Below are 23,009 nucleotides of genomic sequence, written 5' to 3'. Positions count from 1 at the left end.
AATGCTACACCTGGAAAAAGCACTTTTTTTGTGATACCAGCAGTTTCCCACAGATGCAGCCACTGCTCCTGGGAGAGTTTCAGCTTCTCACAACAGCTAAGCTCAAGTATAGAATCCCAGAATCACTGAGGATGGAAAAGACCTCCAAGATCATTATGTCCAACCTTTGACCAATCTCCACCTTGTCAATCAGATCACATCAGAAAGTGCCACGTCTACTCCTTTTTTGAACACTTCCAGGGATGGTGACTCCACCACAGCACACTGAGACCTGCTGCCAGCAGTGCACAGACACACTAAATGGATGACAAATGACACACTTGAGCTGCATCTATCTGCCTTCCTCCTCCCTTGGACACCGTGGTGGCCTTACCCCAGTGCAGCTCCTCTGAGCATCCTTCTAAAGGAATAGAGTATTCCTCAAGCCACCTCTTCTTAGCTTAAACTCTATCATAACTTTTTTTTTTTTTTTAAGTTTTAAAATTTAGGTAGATGATCCAAGGAGGACCACAGGTGAAGGTCTGTGAGGATATTGGTAGCGCTCCTCATGCTCAGAGGTACCACTCTGAAGCCAGGCACCAAAGGTGGGAGCGCTGCAGCATCGCTGAAGCCACGCATGAGCGTGGGGGGGAGGATCGATTTGTGCACCTCACGCCACAGATCCATGACAATCCGTGCATTATTCAGCAGAGCCTCTGCTGCCTTTCCATTTAATCTATGTGAAAATTGGATTTATGGCGCAGGAGTAAGAGCTATCTGAACATGGCCCATAAAACTGGAAGAATCATATTTTTCTCTTCAGCAAGCAACTTTTAACAGCTCTGCTGGGTGCTTATTTGCAGTCACCAGGCAAAAATTTTCTCTCTGCTGTTTACGACCCTTTTACTCATTTCTGAGGCAGAGGGGGGTGGTTTGGAGCGCGGTGCCAGCGACGCTCCAGTTGCTGGGTGTTATTTGCTCCAGGGACTCTTTTGATGTGTAGTCCTGGGCTGTGCTAATGTCCCCATTAGTCTTGATTGCCTCTGCGGGAGGGTGGTAACAACTTCAGTAACAAAGTGCCTCGGAAAATCCTTCTTGAGCCTTTGATATTTCCTTTGTAACATTTTTCCTCATGTTTCTCAAGATATGAGTTTGACTTTGAAGCGATTTCCAGTTCTTCTGTTGTCATTACTTTGTATTTCTACTGGACTGCTGGATGTTTCTTATGGGGGAGCGAGGGACCACAAAACATCCTCCCTTTCTGTGTTCCTTTCCTTGCCTGGTCCCTTGAGCGCTGAGGCACGGTCTGAAAACACGGGGTATCAAAAGGTAGGTGCTGCGAGGGGTTGCTCAAGGCTGCTGCAAGGAAAAATGAAGAACAAAAATATATATATGGAAAATCATGTACATTCTTCTGACACTTCTATTCCCTGTAGAGACAAGTCTCTTTGGAAAAGAGTGTTACTTACATCCCCTGCGATAGCCTTTGGTTTACAACCATGTCACATCTGGGGTCATCTCCAGCAACAGGTCAGCAATAGGAAGTGTATTTAAAATACCCAACAAAGAAAGAAAACTTTAATGAACTTTTTTACCTTTGAAGAGAAAAAATACCGAGATAATTCAAAAGAGCTGTAAGAGGTTCCTGCTGCTTTGTCACCCCAAAGACAACAGACATCTCTGCACATCACAACACGCCAGCAAAGAGTCACTCCGGGGTGGATTTGCCCTTTCCAGCTCTGCCATACTCCATCCTGAACTGTGAGTCAGGCACTTTTCTGTAACGTGCAATTCACGGAGCCAGACACCAATTTGCTGTCATTACCTGCCATTCCTTCGGTTCAAAGACCACTGACATTGCTGCCCATCACAGCTGATCTCTCGCAAACAAAAAGCAAGCACAGGGCTGTTAAAAATCAGCACAAAGGAAAGCGCAGAAGCAATAACCGGCAAACGTCGCCGAGCACAGCCAAAAAGAGCCAAGTGAAAGTTCATCCCCAGTTTTGGTTTACATAAAACCCAAGGGCTGTTTAGCCTTGAGCCCACGCAGGTTCACCGAATCATCTCTAAGAGGCCCCCTCTCTCCAGCACCACCACCCTGCGCTGTCCCGTGCTGGGATCCCACCTGTTGTCACTGAGGTGTGATGGGATGCAGCCCGTGGGGAGGTCCCAGGGGGAGAAAAGGCTTTTCCTGCGTGGAGGTCCTGGGCTGCTGGTGCCGTTGTTTTTGTGCATTGACAGGATGCAGATAAGAAGGACATCGAATTTGAATGTTATGCTAATAAGAACATCTGTGTACTTAAATCAGCACTGAGCAGCTGGTACATTTAAAACAGCCCCCAGCATGTCTAAACACTCTGTAAATACAGAGTTAATATCTCCTGAGATCAATTTATCATTAATAAGTTATAAAAGCAGGATTTGATGCATACTGAAATAAAAATAACCTATTCTTTATTTCCATTTTTTTCCACCTCAGCCCTCAGGTTTGTGAAGAACAGACTCAGACCGAGCAGCTCAGACAGGCTGACCTCATCCTCTGGGCTCTGAGCAGCCAATGCAGAGGTTCATTGGGTCAGGTTGGAGGGGCTTGGAGCAAACTGGTCTAGTGGGAGGTGCCACCCATAGCAGGGGGGTGGAACTGGAAGAGCTTTAAGGTCCCTTCCAACCCAAAGCAATCTGTGATTTGATTCTATGAAGATACCTCTAAAATTTTCCAACATTTGCCCTTAGCCTGCCTGGCATGACTAAATACGCTATAAGGACCTGCACATCCCCAAAAAGACTCCTGAGAGCATCTGAACCTAGTTTGAACACTTTAGAACTCTACCTACTAAGTCATAAAAATTAAAGCTACTTGCTGTGATGAAACAAATCCCTATTCCTCTGTTGTGAACAGGCATTGGGCATATATATCCTATGCTCCACTTTTTCAGTCTCTTGGATCCACAGACAGAGCCTGCTTCATTAAATGTGTATTTTATGCATCCTGTAAGCTCAGGGGAACTGTGTAATTCCAGGTACCAGCCAGGGTGTGCAGGTGGCATTTTGATCGATGCTATGTGCATCTGTAAAACCAAGATACTCCTCTGCATACTTGGAGGTGGTTGTTTTTTCCCTCCTGCTCCTCTCTTCCTGGAACACTTTTGTCTCACTCCAGTAATTGCCAGCAACACTCACAAACAGTAAAGTCCATGAGTAAACCTTATCAGCCACGTTACACTCCCCAGCTCTCCTCATACCTTCCATAGGGACCATGTCTTGAAAGAAGAACATTCCTGTCACAGCCAAAGGTAGTCACAGGTGTCCTCATCCCACAGGGTTTGGGGCATTGGAGAAATGTCTGGGAAAGTGTTCCTAGAGAGGAGATTGTGTTTGATTTATTACAATCCTCAGCCATGCAAGTGGCTTGTCTTGGTTTACTTCCACAGAGCAGAGCCTGGTGCTGTGGGATGAACCCAACCCCTGGTGAGGAGGAGGTTGGGTAGATATAAAAATAAGGCAACAGAGATTTCTCCATAAGATTTTGAAAGACAGACTCTGGATTTGGCTGAGACTGGGGAACACAGACTTTACACGTGTGTCGGGGTAAGTGAGGCACAGGGAAAGGCACAGGCTACAAAATCATCCACTATTCTGATTTGTGTGCCCTTGGATGGTGTCAGGGCAGCGTTCACAGGCAGTATGCACACATTTCTGCCTTGCTCAGGATTCTGCCTGTGATTTCATGAGCAGTTTTCAGGAAGAACCTCCACTCACTCAACTTTAATCCTGAAGGCAGAGCACAGACCTCACGCTGCCCTTCCAAGAGGTGAAGCGATACTGCTGGGCTCCCTGTCCCTCCTCGCAGCCGTAGAGAGGATCTGTGCCTGGCTGTGTGGTTGTGGAGCTTGTACCAAAGGTTTAAAAGCTGTCTGAAGTCCTCCCTGCTGCTCTGTCACTCGGCAGGTGGGCTGCTGGCCCGTGGGTGGGCTGGGGCGGGTGAGCTGGGCAGCAGATGGAGGCCCCACCGCGTGGGCAGCACGTGCTCCATCTGCAGGAACAGGGCTCCAACCTGCCCAAACTGAACAACCCCTCCAACAACCTCCTCTGCACAAGAAGGGTAAGAAGGACCTTGATTCAAATGGTTATGTGTTATTTTTCTCATCAATGCAGAGGGTGACTGGATGAGATATAGGAAAGAGACGTGTTCTAGTCCTGCATCATTCCGGCTGTGCTCTCACGCAGCTCTGAGAGCCCCCACAGGTACAGCAGCTCTGATATGGAAAGAGCAGAACTGTGTGAGTGAAGGGTGGGAAATCAGCCTTTTCCCAGCGAGCTGTGAGGGTGTAAACAAGCATGAGCACTGCACTTATTTTTTCCAAGTAATATGAATAGTGAAATGAATGACATTTTCCTGGCCAGAAGCAAGCAAAATTTCTTGATGTATTGGGATGCCATATACAGAAAATTTGTTGTATAGTAAAGTGCACTTAACATTTACTCTCTCTCCTGCTCTATCACTGCTAAACTGCCAATAACTCCCCCACTTCACACACTGTTACTGCAGAGGATATGAAAGTTTCTGCGACATTAGCAGAGAATTTACCTTGGCAGAAGATGGGAAGGAGTCCAAATCCTCCAAATAGTAACCTTGCCCTTTTCCCTTCTGTCCATGGGATATTTCTGGACTGCCTTGCAGCAATGTCTGGCTGAACTGGTTTCCATGCTTCTGGAGCAGGTCCAGGCTGGCCAAGGGCTCGTGTGGTGGGAACAGCAGCTACTGTGAGTTGAGGAGGAAGAGTTAATCCCAAATCACACTCTGGGCTTTACAGCAGTTTTGCTTGACTGAAAGTCTTGACCTAAATAATGATGAAAATCAACCAAAAAGCATTTCTAGCTCTTGTGAGGTATAAGAACAATCCCAGTTTATGAAAGCATAAAACTTTTGATAAAATCAACCGGGGGGGTTAAAAAAAAAGGATAGCTAATAACTTTCTGGTGAGATAATCAACATTTTAACTGAGTTTACTACAATTTTTCCAAACACTTTAAACTTAAGAACTTAATGGCATGTTGACCATGAGAAAATGATTTTGTGCTGAATTACCCACCGTTTGGTTATTTCTGGCCCTTCCCACCACCTGGTCATGGCTCTGCACACCACTGTCAGCCACCAGCCCACAACCACAGATGGTTAAATTTGGGACAAAGAATGCAGAGAGGAAACAAACTTGTTATATATGTAAATAACAGGGAGGAACTAGCCCTTTTTAATTAATCTGCTCCAGGAAAATGCCATGCAGGCTGCAAGGCAAGATAATGACCCTGTGCCTGAGTAGATAGTGCCAGGCAGCAGCTCCTCCTTTCTGAAAGCAACAACAATGAACAACAGCCCGACACACAAGTTATTGGAAAAACGCTGGTAAAATTGTCTTGTTCATAAAGAAAACAGTGCTTTTCCAGCTTTTCCCAGTGGCATTTTGGATGCTTGTGATTTTTTTCTCTGCTTCTGAGGAATCTGTGCTTTGCCAACTGCTGCTCACCCTCCCGGCGCAGCCGCTGTGGCAGCACCTGCTTTCGCATTCGGGTTCTTGGCACAAGGGAAGAAACGCTGCCTGTTGTCACTTGTCCTGCTGCCTTCTCTTGGGATACTGTGCTCATCACAAAAGCAATTTCAACTTTAAACAGAGTAACTGAAATAACAGAAACTCTGGGGTAAATGCTGGCTGAGAGGTAACGCTCAGCAGCACATCATCATCTCCTCTGCCCCATCACTCAGCAGCTCTCGGCTGGAAGCCCGAGCACGGTGTGGACTAAGGAGGAAAGAATGAGCAAGAAATGCACATTACATACTGTATAATCCAGTTTAAGGATATGGAAATGCCCTGCCAGAGACGGCAGGCTCACTCTACACTTCATTCTCTCATAAAAACAGAAAATGGGTGTCTGGAGTTCAGCAGTAGGAACTGACTGGTGCCAGTGGAGATCCAAGCAGCAACCAGTCACTGAGCACTGACATTCTATAGCACAGGGATATCCCCCTTGGGTCGCTATCCCATCCCTCATAGTCCAACCTCCCCAGCCCATCCTCTTTCAAAGGAACTGATGAAATTACACTTTCCAGATGATTTTGTTCTGCAGATTCACAGCTTGGGGCACAGCCCTGCCCTGTCCTGCCTTTATGCAGATCCTCCTCCACCCAGGAATCCTCACTGCCTTCTCTAATAAAATCTTTGTGCCTTTAAGGTTCTCTAGATTTAACTCAATCACGTTCTTGAGGGGTGGCAGGAGCAAGAGAAATAAAGAAATCAATCACTCGATGAGAGACAGGCTTGAACCAGTGCCAGAACCAATACTCCCAAATTCTGGGAAAGGTGAATTTCAGTGTTGATTAGAAAGGTGTGTTTTTGTCAGATGTTTACAAGCCTGTTTCTACAGACCTTCCCCAAGCAAAGAGGGCATTCCTGTGGAAAGCATTCCGAAGGAATTCCATCCCCATCCTGCAGTGACAACATCCTTCATGTCCTGGGACAGCTGAGCAGACACACTCACTGCCTATGGGGCCACTCAGCCCACTGAATTCTTTTAAACTTCTTTTTGCCCTCTGTGGACTTTGAGCTTTCCCCTCCCTCTTCTCAGCTGCTGACATTTGAGCAGTTGAACTGAACTCGGTAACCTGAGAATAATTGAGGGCAACAGGTAACAGCTTATGAGAATGATGGAGTTGTTGAGGTCGGAAAAGTCCTCCAAGACCGTGGAGTCCAACCCTTCCCCCAGCACTGCCAATACCATCACTAACTCACAAACCCCAGTGCCACATTCACACTTTAAATCTGTCCTGGGATGGTGACTCCACCACTGTCCTGGGCAGCCTTTGCCAGTGCCTGACAAGCCCTTTTGGGGAAGAAATTTTATTTCCATAGAAATGTGTGTTCCCTGAGCAGCACCAATTCAGAAACATTCCCAACAGCACATCAGATTAAGCTTTTTAATGGCGAATTGTACAGTTCAGCCTTCAGAAAGCAGGGCTGAAGGTACAACATTGCTTCTCTTCCTTTCACTCCTGTACCAGCCACTTGTTTAATTTACTCACAACAGCACTGAACATAACTTAAAATACTCTGCTGTTTATTTAATATATTATCTTCAATATCCAGCTCAATTTTTAATCATCAGAATTACTGAAACAGGCAGTTCAGACTTACAAAAATTCATTTTTCCTTCCAATCTTAGCTGTGTCTTTGAAAGGTTATTTTCAGTCCTAATTAAAATCTATACACCAAAACTATGAGTTTTCCACTAAAAGCAACATCAATGTAAATAAAATCCAAAGGAGCCCCTACCTTTCAAGCACTGCATTGATTGTTTTGCATAAGACAATCTAAGAATAATTTAATTCACCTGTCAGAACAGCCATGGAATAAACCCTTTTGAGTGCAGAGTGAAAGCACAGTGGACCAGTGTCCACCATGGCCATGGGTTGGTACAGCATGGTAGAGCTTCCCACTGCTCCCACCGTCCATGCCCTATCCCAACCCCATGCCAGGCACCTCCAGGCTTGTGCAACCCTCCCATCTGCTGATTCCAGCCTTATCCCAGGGGATGGGTGTGCATAAAGCGTGGCACAAGAGGACAGACCTTGTGTCTCAACATGAGGCCACAGGAGCACATCCAGCCACCACAGCTGCACAGGGGTTCCCCAGCCTGCAGCCTCAGCAGAGTGACAGACCCAGATATAAAATTTTTATAACCTTTTCTTGAACCGAATACACTGATCAGAAACACAATTAGAACAAAAATTGCATCATCTAACATACCACAAAAGAGAATAAGGTCCCCAGAGGAAAGCTGGGGCAGCTGATGGAGAGTTAGGTAGGGCACTAAGAAGCACTGGGCACTGGCATCAGCTCCCACTTATCTCAGGTGCTCAGTGTTCTCCATCCTGACCTTCAGAAAGAAGCAAAGTGATTTGATAAGTAGAAGTGCACAGCTTTGTTTACAGCTGACCAGAATAAACTCTGCTGGTGGCTTCTGGGTCAGCGAAACCGCTGGAATAATTGCTTGGATCGCGAAGAGAATGCTGAAACAGCTCTCACACATTTCATCCCCTCATCCCCTGCCACTTGGGTTTTATACAGTGAAACCCTGTGGTCACGTGGGGAAGACAGGGGACAAGGGGTACCAGTTGCACTGGGAGAAATTTCATCTCAATTTGAGAATTTTTTTTTGCCATGACAAGAACAGTCACTGCAGCAACCTTCCCAGGGCCATGGAGTGTTCAAGAGGTAAATGGACATGGTGCCAGACCCTCATCTGGGCTTCCTCCCCACAGTACATTGCACCAGATGATTTTGTGAGGTCCCTTACAGCCTGGGCTGTTCTATCTGATTCGAAAACCAAATCCCTAACTTTGCATGTTTCAGGAAAACAAATCAAGAGAGAGGCAGGATCGATAGCTAAATAAGAAACAGGTCAGCTCATTACTTTTAATATTTTACTCATTGACAAAAGGTATCGACTTCCATTGATGTTCTACAATGTGTGTTTAAAGAGCAGATGATGCTTTACAGAAATATTTGGAGTGCACTAAGAAAAAGAACAATTACCCCCATGACAGAAAATCTATTTTTGTTTGCCATCATTTTTCATTAGGAAGAGCATTCCCAGCAAAAAATGATGTATCAAGAAGCAGAGCTCCTTTCTGAGCTCCCAATTTGTGTACTTAGGGAGCAGCTCTACAGAATTTAATTGCAAATACTAAATTTCTGCAGATTTATCGATCAGGTTTATGGAATTTAATCTAAAGTTACATTTTTGCTACAGAATTCACAACTAGATAAAGATGATGATTTTGTACTGCATGTTACAGGCTTCTGAAAAAAATCTGTAAAATACCTTTCTGTTTCTTTTGAATTTCACAAGTTTCATTCCACAGTAAATTCTGTGGTACTGATCGCAAAACTCCCACGCAAACAGCACTATTTAGGCAACATTATCCTGTTTGTAAGTGCTATACCAGAAATCTCAGCTGCATATTCAGCCACTTATTTCTACCTGTGAGCAGCTATTCCCACCCATCTGGGAGTCTGACAGAGCAGTTCCTTCAGGTAAAACTGCTTGAAAGCATTTAGGGTTTAAAAAGAGGTTTTAGGACTTGACCCACATTTTCAAATTATTCAGTGATAAAGTTTAAAAAAACTTTACAATACTTAGAGAGCCTGAATTTTTATAATCACAATTTTTATTAACTCTTCCCTTACATGTAGGACAAGGGGGAATGGCTTCCCACTGACAGAGGAGAGGGTTAGAGGGGATATTGGGAAGAAATTCTTCCCTGTGAGGGTGGTGAGGCCCTGGCACAGATCACCCAGAGAAGCTGTGGCTGCCCCATCCCTGGAAGTGTCCAAGGCCCAGCTGGACAGGGCTTGGAGCAACCTGGGACAGTGAAAGTGTCCCAGGCCACGGCAGGGTGCTGGAACCAAATGATCGGTCAAGTCCCTTCCCACCCAAACCATTCTGGGATTCTGATGAAGGCGATTTTGACAATTTGGTTTCGTTCAGCTCTTTAAAACTCAATTTCAGTAGAGTAGCACCTCTACACTTGAAGCATCTACCACAGTGGACATCACGCTCTCAGTGGAAGCCCAAACCACAGGGCCTGAGCACGGGGCTGGACCACTCCATCCTTCCCCAAATGGGATGGAAGGACATCCCCTCCAGCCTGAGGTGGAGGAGCAGCACCAGGAGCTGCTGCCCAGCCTCCCAGACCCCTGGAGAAACAAACAAACCCCAGCAGAAGACACAACCCCTATCATTTGCTGCAGCCCATTAAACAGCCAGATGTGCCCAAGATCGGGTTCCTCCAATCTATTCCATTATGGATTAGGTGGAGTCACCGAAGAAAATCATTAGGACTGTTTTGCTGTCACATCACCTGGAATGACTTAAAGATTTACTGGAGAGCTCTCCCCCTGCACAGCTGGGGCCTGGCTCACGTTCAGTTTGTGCAGAGGTAGGTCCTTGAGCTCATCCACTGAAATCAGAATTCAAGCTGAATTTCCCCTTTCCCACAGGAATCTTAAATCAGCCCTTTTCATTACAAATGAGTTTTTAACTGTCATCTTCCAAATAGGTGTTTTAGTTTGAAAACTGGAAAGAAAAAGAAGACTTAAATTCAAATGCTAACCCAAAATGAAATAAAACATTTTCTCCAATGTGTCTTACGATTTTCTTTCATTCATAACATTGAGATTTGAGTATCAAAACAGCTTTTGAAGTGCTGGCTTGGAAGAAAAATTCCTGTTGGGAATTGAGTCACTGAAGACCCAAGATTTAGATTAATACAGTGAGTGTCATTGGTATAATTGTCTTAATTGCTTGGGAAAAACCAAACATTAAGGAATGCAGAATCATCAGAATACTGGTCTTTCTTAAGTCAGGTATTTTTAGGCTGGGTTTTTTGTTGGGTTTATTTTTTTCCTTCCCAGAAAAATGAAGTTAAACCAATCCATAGCAGTAATTAAATCCTAATTCTTCCATTTCTTTTCCAAAAGATATGTTCTACAAATGGAGCTTGACTTTGTTTTGTCATGTCCTAATAGATTACAGAGGAAATTTAATAATTTTCTTCTATTCTGAGTGACTCAGTGGTGCAAAATAGATGTTAAACAAGGAAAGAACAATTTATTTATCTGCTCCTGTGCTCCCTTTACTTCCATTTGCATGTAAGCTGTTTGGCTAAATGGTGGGATGGGGAGGACGTGAACACTGCTCTTGCCTTGTTCTGCTGATGTAATGACAATGGGAGGATTATTTCTTAATTTTCAGTGTGGTAAGTGGATAATTATTGTCCAATTAGACTTGCTATTAACCTCCCTGTATCTCATTTTGCCATCCATAAAACAAGAATAACAGCACTTACCACTCTCACTGGGATTCTGTGGAGATTTATTAGTTAATGTACGTACAGCACAATGAAAATGAAAAGCTCTGCACATTGGTGAGGGCAGGATTATTAATAACGAGTCATCCTTAGTATTACTAGTGTGGTTATAGCTTTGGGAACTTGGGGTGGGAGTTGATGCCTGGCAAGAGGGTGCACCCCCAAGGGATCTCTTGTGAACTTTGGAGCTTGAGCAGTGAGATGGGGAATCTAGAAAATGCAGTCTATGGAATAACAAAGTTTTAATTGTAGATATGAATGTACTTTTTCCTGAAGTATAAAAAAAAAATATTAGGATAATAAAATCTCCTAAAAAAAATTGTATTATCTGAAAAAAAAAAAAATTCTTAACGTCTTCTTCCCTAAACCCATCACACCTGAGCACATACCTTGTGTCATATCTTGTCCATAACATGTTGGTTCTTTAGAAGAGAGCTCTAAGGGGCTGGAGGGGACACCTGGAGAAGTCACCCGTGGCGTTGGCCATAGCAGGACTGGAGCTGGACAGTTACCTGCAGAAACATGGGAAAGGGGAGAGGGGAAAGGAACATCCGTCAGGTACCGGCACTATTGTTGGGAACGGCCTGGGGACACAGGGGGTGGCTGTGCTGGGAGAGGCTCCGTTACCACCCAGCCCTGGCTCCTGCTGCCCTGTGACCTCTCCTTCCCACGCACACAGAAGTGAACTGGGACCTGCAATTTATCTGTGTTACCACAGGGATTCCTTTGAATCTGAGAAACTCCCACATCAGAATGATGCTCCCCGGGGGACTCTGTGGAGACAGTGCCTGTTGTTGGAGGATCCTTTGTTTCAGCATGTTGCTCGAAGCAGCATCAGAAGCAGAGCTGCTCAAGCAGGGACTGGTTAGAGTAAGCTCAATAATTATTGTGAATCCAGTGCTAACTCCCAATCTCAGACTTAGGAGAAGGAAAAAAGAAGAAGCAGAAGCCTCACACGGTGGTTAAGATAATATCTTCTAAATTTTTACCCAGTTTTGTCATACCAACTTGCTGTTATTTTTATGCTGTAACAAACAGAAATAAAAACAAAAATATATAAAAATCACAGTATTTTGCAAGAGCTTGCAGTCATTAATGCAGCCTCCAAACAGAACTTGCCCCCTGAGAAGCCACTGCCTTTGATTTGTAGCTTCCTGCTGCAGATGGCTCCCATGACCCTCCTGTTTGCAAAGAGACCTGTGTCACAGGGGTTTGTGCAGTGTGAAAATCAGCTATTTTCTGTGTCACTGGTGGAATCCGGAGCTACACTCTCTCCTCCTGCAGTAACAGCTCAAATGAGGAGCCCCGTATACATGCTCAGCCAGGACACACCAGCCTGGAGCAGCAGCCAGTGGTGTCTTGGTTGGTGACTGGGATGCACAGAGACACTTCTGCATCCAGTTGTGCTCCTGGTGTGTCAGGGATGGACCTGCCACCCTGCAGAGCGTGGGGACAGTCCCCACAGCTTGTCGGGATTCCTGCTGGGCAGCACGAGGCTCTGTCTGAGAGATTATGGCTTGATATCAATCAGGGATAATTTAATTAAAGACTGTACCAACTGATGCATGGGAAGACACCAGTAACGAGTGTATTTTACCCACCAAGGAATAAATGCATTTTCAGAAACGTTCTTTCTCCAGCTCACTTCTCATTTAAGCATTTGGATGGTTTCCAGTAGTCTCTGTTGCTCCTTCTCCCATCTGTCCCGCTGAGAAACACAAAACACCGTGCTGCTCGTGTACGTCTGTGTGCACACACACACACACACATCCACACAGACACCCAGAGTGATGTCAAACCTGCAGTCACACCATCTGACACGTCTCAGTCAGTCCCTTGGTGCCAGAGCAGAGTCGGGCAGACACTGAGCCGAAGCCGATGTTGGTTATTGAGGTACAACAGCAGGAACAGGCCTAATATCCAGGTGTGCTGCTTTACTGATGGAATTCCTGGGCTGCATCCCAGAACTGTGGATACTAGTTGAAAGTTTGGTGGCTTATTGTTTCCCACAGACTGGGAAAAGATGGAATTTCAACCAACCTCACAAACACATAAATGGTATTTTCTCTTTGAACAAAAACATAAAGAATGAATATTACCTGGGTACTCCTCAGCCTTGCCTGGCCTAGAGAGAAGAATCCATATGACCTGGGGCTACAGTCTCGAAAGAAAGAAAGTGGTGACTCTATAACTCTCCTTTCATGATTATTCTACCAACAACTGCCTTCTAACAAAGATCTATGGACACTGAGCTGAAACCAACTGCTTCTCCAGCACAGGAGATGAATGTGGTGACACATGTAGGTGTAGCAATAATGTGTTAATGAATTATTGATTTTTACATTAAATTTCAGTGGTATCATATTTTCAATCCAAATGAATGCATCATTAAAGCAATTAATAGCACAATGATAAGGAGAACTGATGAAAATTGCAATGAACTGGTAGCACAGGGTCCTCCCATAACACCCCATGGGCAGAGTAGGAGCCTTGGCTGGACCTGTCTCTGAGGGAGGCTGGAAGGGACCAGTGTGGCAGAGCCACTGGCATAGGGAGCTGGGCTGTGTGGGGCCTGATGCACGGAAAAAAAGGAAGAAAAAGAGGAGGGGAGGAAAAAAGAGGAGGGAAAAGAGAGAAGGGGGAAAAAAGAGGAGGGGAAAAAAGGAGCAGGAAAAAAAAACGGAGGAGGAAAAAAAAAAAGAGGAAGAAGAGGAACCTAACCCTAAGTGTGCTATTGAAAGGCCAGACCACCTGGCTAAAGCTCCAGAGCTCAACCATAGTGGCCCACAACAGGGTAAATCAAGCCTCTCCTGGTGAGACCACAGACCTGTTGCTCAAGGGCTGTTCTGGCTTTTTCTGTTCTGCTCTGCTGTCAAATCCTGGTCCGCCACCCTGGAAGCCAGAGCTCCGTGAGGACACTGCACTCCTGTCTCCCCCATCCTTCCTTCCTTCCCCTTCCCACTCAGAACAAGCAATCATCATTCCCACAGCACCGAAATAAAGGAATTTGATTTTGCTCCTGCTGATCACTCACATTTGAAGAGCATCCTCCTGAACCAGCACGCAGTTAGCCCTTCTCCCTCCTACACACGCCGAAAACAGCCTCCACTGGTGCGATTGGAAAATGGCATATTAATTTACAAGAGTTCTAACTTGGCAAATAATTGCTTAGGACAGAAAACACAGACCAGCAATCTCAGTTGAAAACCTGTTATTTTTAAGCACACCATAGAAACCCCTAACTGAAACTCAATTGTTACACGCAGTCTGAATAATAATAAATGAGGAAAAGATACATAGCTGGGATCACAATTACAGACCAGTTCTGAAACTGAGGAGACATTTTCTTGACTGAAATAGAATGTCCAGGTAGAACTGGTTTTTAAAAGATAGTTTTTGGTTTTTTTAAAGAGCATATAATGTTCTCCTGAAGAAGAAACTCTATTGAATCTCCTACCCTTGGGTTGGCAGTAGGGCTACAGATCTGGTTATTGATGCTCATCAATACAGCTTACACAGCTTCCACATGTTTTAATTTTAACTAAAACCTCACCAGCTGTTTTTAGTCTAGCATGATTTTTGTAGTCACACATGTCTGGGGCAAACACAGAACATCAGACTTACCTAATTAGGACTCTCTGTGGCTTTTTCCAAGCCTCCTTCTGAACTTTTTTTCCTGGAAAATTAGTAAAATGAGAAATTATGAATTCTTCTGATATAAAACAAGGACAGAAATATCCCAGCTGAAATCACCATCCCTGGAGATGTTCAAGAAATGACTGGATGTGGCCAGCACTCAGTGCTCTGGTCTGGTTGACAAGGTGGTGATCTGTCATAGGTTGGACTTGATGGTCTTGGAGATCTTTTCCAACCTAAATGATTCTGTGATTCTGTGGAAATGAGCTCTGAACAGCAAGACTATTCTCAGCTTACCCCATCCTTCTTGATGAAGACATCTCACCTTTCCCTGCTGTGTGATGGTGTCTGACCCACTGCAGCAACACATAATTGCACTGATGTGACACAAATGAGGCTGGAGGCTCACCAGGGAAAGGGTATGGGCAAGCTGGAGAGTTCAGAGTGGGGAAAAATTTAAAAATGATTCTTAGGGTTCATATAAAACTCAGCTTAAAAGCTCTTTTATTTAAACAAGTTGCTGCTGTTAAGAACATTATGTCCTTCTCAGGGAAAAACAAAACTGTTGTCTCATTTTAAAACAAGTGCTTCCTTTAGGGCTAATTAAGCTGACAAATCACACTTCCAAAGATTGAGCAGTTTAAGTGATGACAACGCAGCGATGCCGGGACCCTGGAGAGGAGCAATCGCTGCTGTGCACAGCTGGGAAAATTACTGTGTCCCCTCTGTATCACGACATTGAGTGAGGGAAAAATAATACCTCATTAATCTTCCTAATGAACCTCTTCTAAACAAGATAATTCACAATTTTATGGTACACATGGGGTTGCTGTGGAGATTTGCTAAGCTGCCTCACAAACTGAGTCAGAGGGTACAAAACCCAACACCAATGGACAGCAGGACGCTCATCACCAATCCAGGGTCATCCCCTCTTTTCAGCTCCAGTCACAGAATCACAAGATGGTTTGGGTTGGAAGAGACCTTAAAGCTCATCTTGTTCCACCCCTCTGCTGTGGGCAGGGGCACCTTCCACTACACCAGGTTGTTCCAAGCCCCCTCCAAGCTGGCTTTGAACACTTCCAGGGATGGGGTAGCCACAGTTTCTCTGGGCAACAGATGATGCCACAAACCCAAGAATAGGGTCGACACCCTTTGGAGAGGTGGGTTCAGCAGCCATGACTATTGGATGGAAGGTGCAATTAAAGTAGGACAAGGTGGCAAATTGGAGAAATAAAGAGTTTTGGAGTATCTGTGCCAGAGCTGTGAATCTCAGGGGAAGAAAGCCTTCTCACTCCTCTGGCCGCACTGACACAGCAACCCTGGACACCCCTGGGAAGGCAGAACTAAAAGAATTAAAAGGATCCTGCTCACATGTCACATTTTCCACATAAGAGGGAGATGGTGCCTGACATCCTCCCCAGGCAGGAGAGACAGACTGTGCTCCAGTCTGACAATAATTACTCGAGATGCAGCACTGTTAATCTCACACCATCACAATAATCTTCTTACGTTCACAATTAAAGATTGAGGTCCCAACTTTTAGCTATTTGTATGTTTAATACTTGCCCAGTAGGACTCATAATTATCTTCGAAGATTTGGATTTGAGTGTGTTGCCCCTAACAGGAAGGTGCCTCCACACAGCATGAATGTAACAGACTTCTTAAATCTTCTACAGGATTTCATTGACACCCCAAACCTACAGCATTTCAGGGTCCATCTGGCACTTCTCCTATCTTTTATTGTGGAGTTTAAGAAGAATTCTGATAAAAATCCCAATACTGAACAGTATAGCAAACCCTCAAGCATCTGTGGGGTTTTTGTATTTCTAAATAAATAATATTATTCAGTCAAACATCCTTAAGAAAAACAAGCCATGGGGGAACAGCTGCGTGGGTATTTCCTTCCTAGAGGAATTATGAACCTTTATCATACAGACTCTAAAGTCTGTGAATAGAACTGGTTTTGGCAGGTCTGTTCAATCCTGTAAGAGTGACTGTGAGTGCCAGGCAGGTACATATGAAACCTTTACCTGTTGGTGGTAGCTGGGAAACACTCAGTGCCTGCAGCCTTATTCCTATTCCACAGCCTCTAGCACAGAGCAGGCACAGATGGTCTTAGAGCACTTGATGAGCCTCTCATCGATTTCTCCTGATCCATGTGCCCTTAAATCATGTACAGTCACATTTGCATCTCAGGCTTTTTACAGTCTAGGGAGTCTCATGGGAATAAATAAGGATAAAGCAGCATCAAGTTATGTTTCTGTTTTCTTTTTCCATAATGGAAACAAAGCTATTATCAGATCACACAACACTAGGTAAATGATACCATTGCAAATATCCACCAATTTCCGTAATGTTTCAATGCTACATTGCCATAATTTCATACTCTTCTCTCTTTTTTTATTTAAAGCTGTTTGTTTCAGACAAGAGCTCAGAGCCCACTGTCATTAATGTGTGCTGGAGATGTCAATGAACCCAGAGAGGGGCTGAAAGAGCACACCTTTGAGTTCCCTGTGATCCAGTGACTTTATCTCTAAATCCAAACTGGAAGGAGCTTTGCTGAACTCCGGTACCAGCTGCTCGTCTGCCTGAGCCAAAGCACTGACCATTTCTGTAATTGAGTGTAGCCTGTGAATGATTCCATTTGGTGCGTTTCCAATCTATTCCCAGTTTATGTCTGTGCTCAGCAGAACTATCAGAGCCCAGGGAGGGCTCCATCTGGCCACCATGGACCTCGTTTTAAGAGGCTCACCAGGGTACTGAGGTACCCAGAATCACACTCTCCACCTGCCTTGCACCAGCCTCGTGTGGGCCCAGCCATGCCCAGGAGAGGCAGGGAATATCAAGCTCATCCCATGAGGTTTTGGGCAATATCCAGAGAATTCTGCCTTCAGCAGAGGTCACAGAAATATATGACAACCATTTCACAGTGGTCTAAACCAGGCTGACACATTACCAGAGCTACTCAGACATGGTATAGCACATCTTCTGGAAACTGCTACGGAGCAGGCAAAATCTTTGTTCCACACAGGAATCTCATAACCACAAAATCCCTTCCACAGTCTTATCTAAGGGTTACCACAATGAACTCAGTGACAAATTTCTTTGCTCATCAACCCAGTGTTGAAAGCCCTGGCTCTGAAAATCATTTAGGGATGTGTTGAACAAGAAGCAGGCTTCAAATCCAAAGCCTTTCACTTCTTTAAAATCGCCTTGCACATGAGAATTGCTCATTCAGATACAACTTACACTCCTCTCTTGGCCCCTACATTCCTTGTCACACAGCCCCACAGAGGTGAGGCTGGTGGGAAGTTCAGTTTTGGGGCCGCAGTCATTGTCTGAGTGGCCCCCCCAGCACTGATGGCCAGGCTGGCTCTGGCAATAATGAATTCAGTGTGTCTTTGTTTGTTCCAATACTGCTACCCCCTCCTAGCTCTTCCCTAACACAATCTTGTTATCTTTGGGCCTTGCATGGTTTTTTAATTATCATTATTATTCATATAGCACGATGCACACAGACAAATTTAATCACGTTGTTTACATGAGCAAACCTGATCGACTAATGGAGAAATTACAGATTTTGTTCCCACTGTTGGCACAAATGCAATTTCTTTTCTCACTCTCATTAACACAGTTAATGTTTATAAAAGTCTGATGATGCTGGAGATGAAAGTGTTTTCTCCAAAGAACAGGTAAACCATAAACAATAACAAAAGTTCCTCCCACCCCAATACTGTAATAAATGTGTTTCAATCCCATGATGGATTAAGGGAGGAAAGTAACCAAAGAATCAAGCCCAGATTAATCATATTTTATGAAGACCTACTGGAAGGCTGAGAGAAAAATCCTACAGAAAGACCAAAAAAAAAAAAGAAATTGCTGAAAAACACAAACCTTCAGACAAAATATGTAATCCAATTCTTCTGCAACAGAAAGAAGAGAACAAAGAGGTGAGGGTCAGAACTGGTAAATAAGGCTCAGTCACTGTGTGAGATGGAAGAGCACAAACCCCAGAAAACTGGAGGACAGGTAAGAAAAAAACCTGCACAGTTTAAACAAAATATAAACCTACAATGGGCAAGGAAAAGAAGAGAAAAAGAACAAAACATACAAGTACCTCTTGCTGACTTCCAGAGTGATCAGAAAGGTCTCTCGCTGCTCGAACAGATGGGGCTGAAATTGTTCTCTGTCAGCAGAAGCATCACGGGCTGTGTTTGCCTGGAAGGGACAAACCCTGGGTGAGAGATGTACTGGGAAGAAATGCCACACAGGTACCTCATTTGAGCATGGCCCTGAGCAGGTGGATGCAGCCGATGTGCCCCGTGCAGAGACACTTCATCTCTCCTGCCCCTTTCCTGGACAGCCCTTGTGCAACTTACAGCTCCTTCTGCTCTCCTACAGCTTCATGAACAGAGGAGCCAAAAGGGAATAGAACAAAGAGCCTTCCTCCTTATTCCAGCTCATTTCTTGAATAAATCTTATGGGTTTATATTTATTAGGAATGGAGGGGTGGGTTTTTACCACATGTGGGTCAGTGCTGACTTCCAGAGCAGCCCTGGCTCTGGCAGCCAGGGACGGTCACTGCCCAGGAGTGGCTGCCACAGAGGAATCTCTGGTGGGGAAGAATGGCTCCATCCCTCAGGATTTGCACCCATGTGCTGGTCAACATGGACTTGAAGACACCCTTGATAAACACTTCTGTTCCTGTGTATTTACATTTTCCTTGGAAACATTTCAGCTCAAGGCATTGAGTTAACTCCCGGGTGGAACATCAGGAGAAGGTTTTGCCTGCCTTCTAAAACTGAGCCCAGAAACACAACTTTCCCAAAAATTGCCCATGCAGAAAATCTCATTAGTGTACCGATTTCCAAAAGTACAAGGTACCTGCCTAGCTTCATCCCTTTATTATCTGTACAGTAACGGAATAATTAAGCAGATCTGCTGGCTCCCTAGAAAGAGGAGAAATATGTGGCTGCTCTGACACAAATAAAGATGAGGAAGGAACTGCTGCAGCTGGAGAGCAATTACCCATCAGCAGCACAAATTCCTGCTCAGGTACTTCTCTAATCTGGTGTCATTAGTGCAGATATCATGACACAAAGGTACTGAAGACCTTAAAAGAAGACACATCAATTCAGTGGATGCTTTCCCACAAGCACACTGTTCCAATCCCATCCTTGAAGGCAGATTTTGTGCCTGAACACTCACCTGGTTTTGCTAACTGAGTCAATCCACAGATGTCTTAAGCCATTTGCTCACTGGGGTGAAACCAGTCTCATTTTTGCAGTCTCTCTCCACTCAGTTCCATGTTTTCCACAATATTCCTTCAAATAGATCCAAACAGTGTTTAAATATGCAACCTGTGAGACATTTTCCATATGATAACCTTCTTGCTGCTTCACCTCAGTGATGGACAGGCATAGACAGAGTGTGGTTTGAAGTATTCAGGAAGAAGCATTGCAAATGCAGTTAATGGAAACCCCTCCAGTGAGATTCCTTTATAAGAACATATATGGAATTAGGATGCTGATGACATATTCAAAATAAGCTTAATTTTGTAGAATTTGTACATGGTCCCAAATGTCGTTTGGGAAAACAAAGCTAAAGTCACAGTGCCCCTTTCAGAACCAGGCAGGCTGGCAAGCAGGATGGATTAACGATTTCTTTCCCTGCAGAATCTCCAGCTCTTTCTGATAAGAATGCAATGGGAGTGAGCAACGGGATTTTAAGCAAACAGGAATATTTCTTTGGTAACTGACAGACCTAACTCTAAACATTTCTTTTTAAAAAGCATAAAAAAACCCACCTTTTTTTTTTTTTAATGAAAACAACCACCTCTATGACACAGGTAAACTTGCAGGTGTAAGGAGTCAGCCCAGGCTGGAGGAGCACTCAGGAGGGACACAAACCCTGAAGGATCAGATATGATGCAGAATTTGCAAGGGATAGGTCAGCTTCTCCTCCCAAGGTTATTTAAGTTGGGCAATGTTAGAAGCAGCAGGTAATGGAGAATAGCTTTGTTATCTTTTGGATTATCATGCTTAGATACCTGGGTCATGTAGAAGTTTCCCTGAGTGGATTTAATTGGACCATATGTTCCAATTTTGCAAGGACATACGTACTCATAGTTTGCTCACTGGGCACAGATTGCCCTCACAGCTCCATGTCCCCTCCAGAGACCATGCCCAGGGGACCTGGCAGATCCCTGGCACGATGTCTCTCCATGCAGGAGGAGAACAACACCTCTGTGAGGTGACAGTGGAGAAGAAACCTCCCTCCATGACTACATGTCAGGGTTTTCATTAGGTGTGTGTTCACTTTGCCAGCATCTGGACCAGCACTCGATTACTAATGTAGGCTTTAAAGAATTGAGATCATCGCTTCAGGAATAACGAAATTTCATGAGGAGAAACAATATTGGCTTGAAAGGTCTAAAACCACCGAGACACAGTTTTCAGACCAGCTGTGGCTCATCTGCTTTGTGGAAATCTGGATTATGATTTCCAGCCGCAGTCTTTGACAACCCTGATTAAGTTGATTGGATTTTATTACATTTCTCCAATTTGCTGGTATTACATTATATTTAAAAAACAGAGAGACATAAGGAGAGGGGTTTGCCTACCTGAAACCACATGGAATGTAAGTCTTCTGCTTAATGGCTTTTAATCCATGCCTATGTAAATTTTAGCCTGGATGATCTATGACATAAGGAGATCTGTCAAGCACAAGTCATTGCACTGTAGCCAGAATGTGAATGGACATCCACATTATCCAGCAGGCAGCAGAGAGAGATTGCTGTTAGAGGAGAGGAGGGAGAGGTGACAAAAATGTCCCATTACAGGGTTAGCAGGGGTCACATTGCATTGTAGTGAGAGCAACAATCATTTGGCACATTAATCAGAGCAAAATCTCCCATCCTGGCACAGGTAACTGAGGCAGAAGGGGCTGCAGGGTCATTACTGAGAACCGCCCTGCCTGGAAACTGGAGAGCACATGGAGTGGGGGGAGGAAGCAGTTTTTGCCTGGGGGGATCTACTGTTGGACTGTACTTTAATGTTTCATCCCTAGTGCAAATGACAAATGACATTCATTCATTCATTCATTCACTCACACATTCCCCCCCCTCCACTGGAACCGCCTGCACTGATAACCTGAGCACATCATCCAGACACTGCTTCCCGGTCTCCTGCATCCCATCTCTCTGCCTCCAATTATTCCACAGCACTGGCTCTGCATCTTTGCCTCCCCCAGAGACCTTATCCTGCAGAAATATGTAAAAGCAAGTTTCTTTACAAAAAAACCCAACAACTCTGGCACAACATTTGGAACAAACTAATTCCTCTTTTCCTTTATTTTTCTTCCTTATGGGTCTCAGTTAGTTTCCCTCCTCCATTTTTTTCTGATGTTGTTATTCTCACTGTTTTGTTCCTGTCAAAATGGAAATAAAAAAGGGAAGAGACTATTTCTGCTTCAGTTTCAGACTTTGTGGACCTGCACGTGTGTGTGACTCTGACCATGTGGGTTGAGGGAGAGTTTACTGGTGTGGAATAAATGTCGACTCTGACCCTTAAACCTGCAAAGCTGACTGACCCCTCCTCAGGCAGCTCTGGAACCAGCCTGGGTCTGACAGTAAATAAAGCACAAACACAGGCTTCCCAGAGGCACAGACTCCTGTCATCTGTGGACTAAAGCTGTCCCTTTACCCCCCACACTGGGTTCTGTTGGAGATGAACCTGTGCAAGAGACAGACACATAAAATACGACTCTGTAATAAATTATGCAGGAACCATAAAGTCCACAAATACTTAGCTCTCTCCAGAACTGATCTGACAAGATTAAACTCCTTATGCTATTCCCCAGTTAACAGTCTACTTAATATTTGACTAAGCATTATTAGAATCAAAGACAACCAGAAAATAGCACCTAATTCACTCCAGGAAGTACGAGAGCGCGCTCAGATCGACTCACACTTATTTCAAAGCTCCTGTCCCCAACTTCATCAAAGGGATATTTAATCTCTTACCCATCATTTATTCATGCTGAGAGCACATCCAGGAAGCTGGAGCGGAGGGAAGGAGCCAGTGGCACGCTCAGTACTCATGAGGAGATGGATGACTTTCAAATCCTATTACCAAGCGTGGGGCTCCTGCTAGTCAGAGCAGTCAGTTTTCTCTCAGGGTCTCCAAAATGCATCTTTAAACCAGTAAATAAGTGACAGCCACCCTCAGCTTACTGTCTGAACATACATAATTAGCAAAACTTCTTACACAGAGTGAGATTACTCCACAGCTTAGAGAGCCAATTCAGCCTTCCCTGTGCCCCTCAACTCCCATGTGGGATGGAAGGAGAACACTGTGGAAGAGCCCCTCGTGCCACAGGCTGGGAGGATGAAATCCAGTCAGACCCACTGGCCAGGCCCTCCACAGCACTGGGGTGGATTGGCCATGACTGTTCTTCCCCATGGGCCACA

The 23,009-nt window shown here is 44.7% G+C and overlaps 1 long non-coding RNA gene across 1 annotated transcript; it reads right to left on the bottom strand.

Annotated features, from left to right (window-relative positions):
• Window positions 1–776: 776 nt before the first annotated feature.
• On the bottom strand, window positions 777–20,231 carry LOC126638391 (uncharacterized). Its single transcript, XR_007628585.1, has 6 exons — window positions 19,748–20,231; window positions 18,657–18,757; window positions 14,528–14,579; window positions 11,293–11,415; window positions 4,568–4,741; window positions 777–1,338 (listed from the first exon to the last, which is right to left on the bottom strand). It is a non-coding gene; the product is annotated as an uncharacterized LOC126638391 (long non-coding RNA).
• Window positions 20,232–23,009: the final 2,778 nt, after the last annotated feature.

Source organism: Myiozetetes cayanensis, unplaced genomic scaffold, assembly GCF_022539395.1.
Source record: "Myiozetetes cayanensis isolate MyiCay16 unplaced genomic scaffold, myiCay2020 scf17, whole genome shotgun sequence".
NCBI lineage: Eukaryota > Metazoa > Chordata > Aves > Passeriformes > Tyrannidae > Myiozetetes > Myiozetetes cayanensis.
This window is presented reverse-complemented; position numbering and strand designations above follow the sequence as displayed.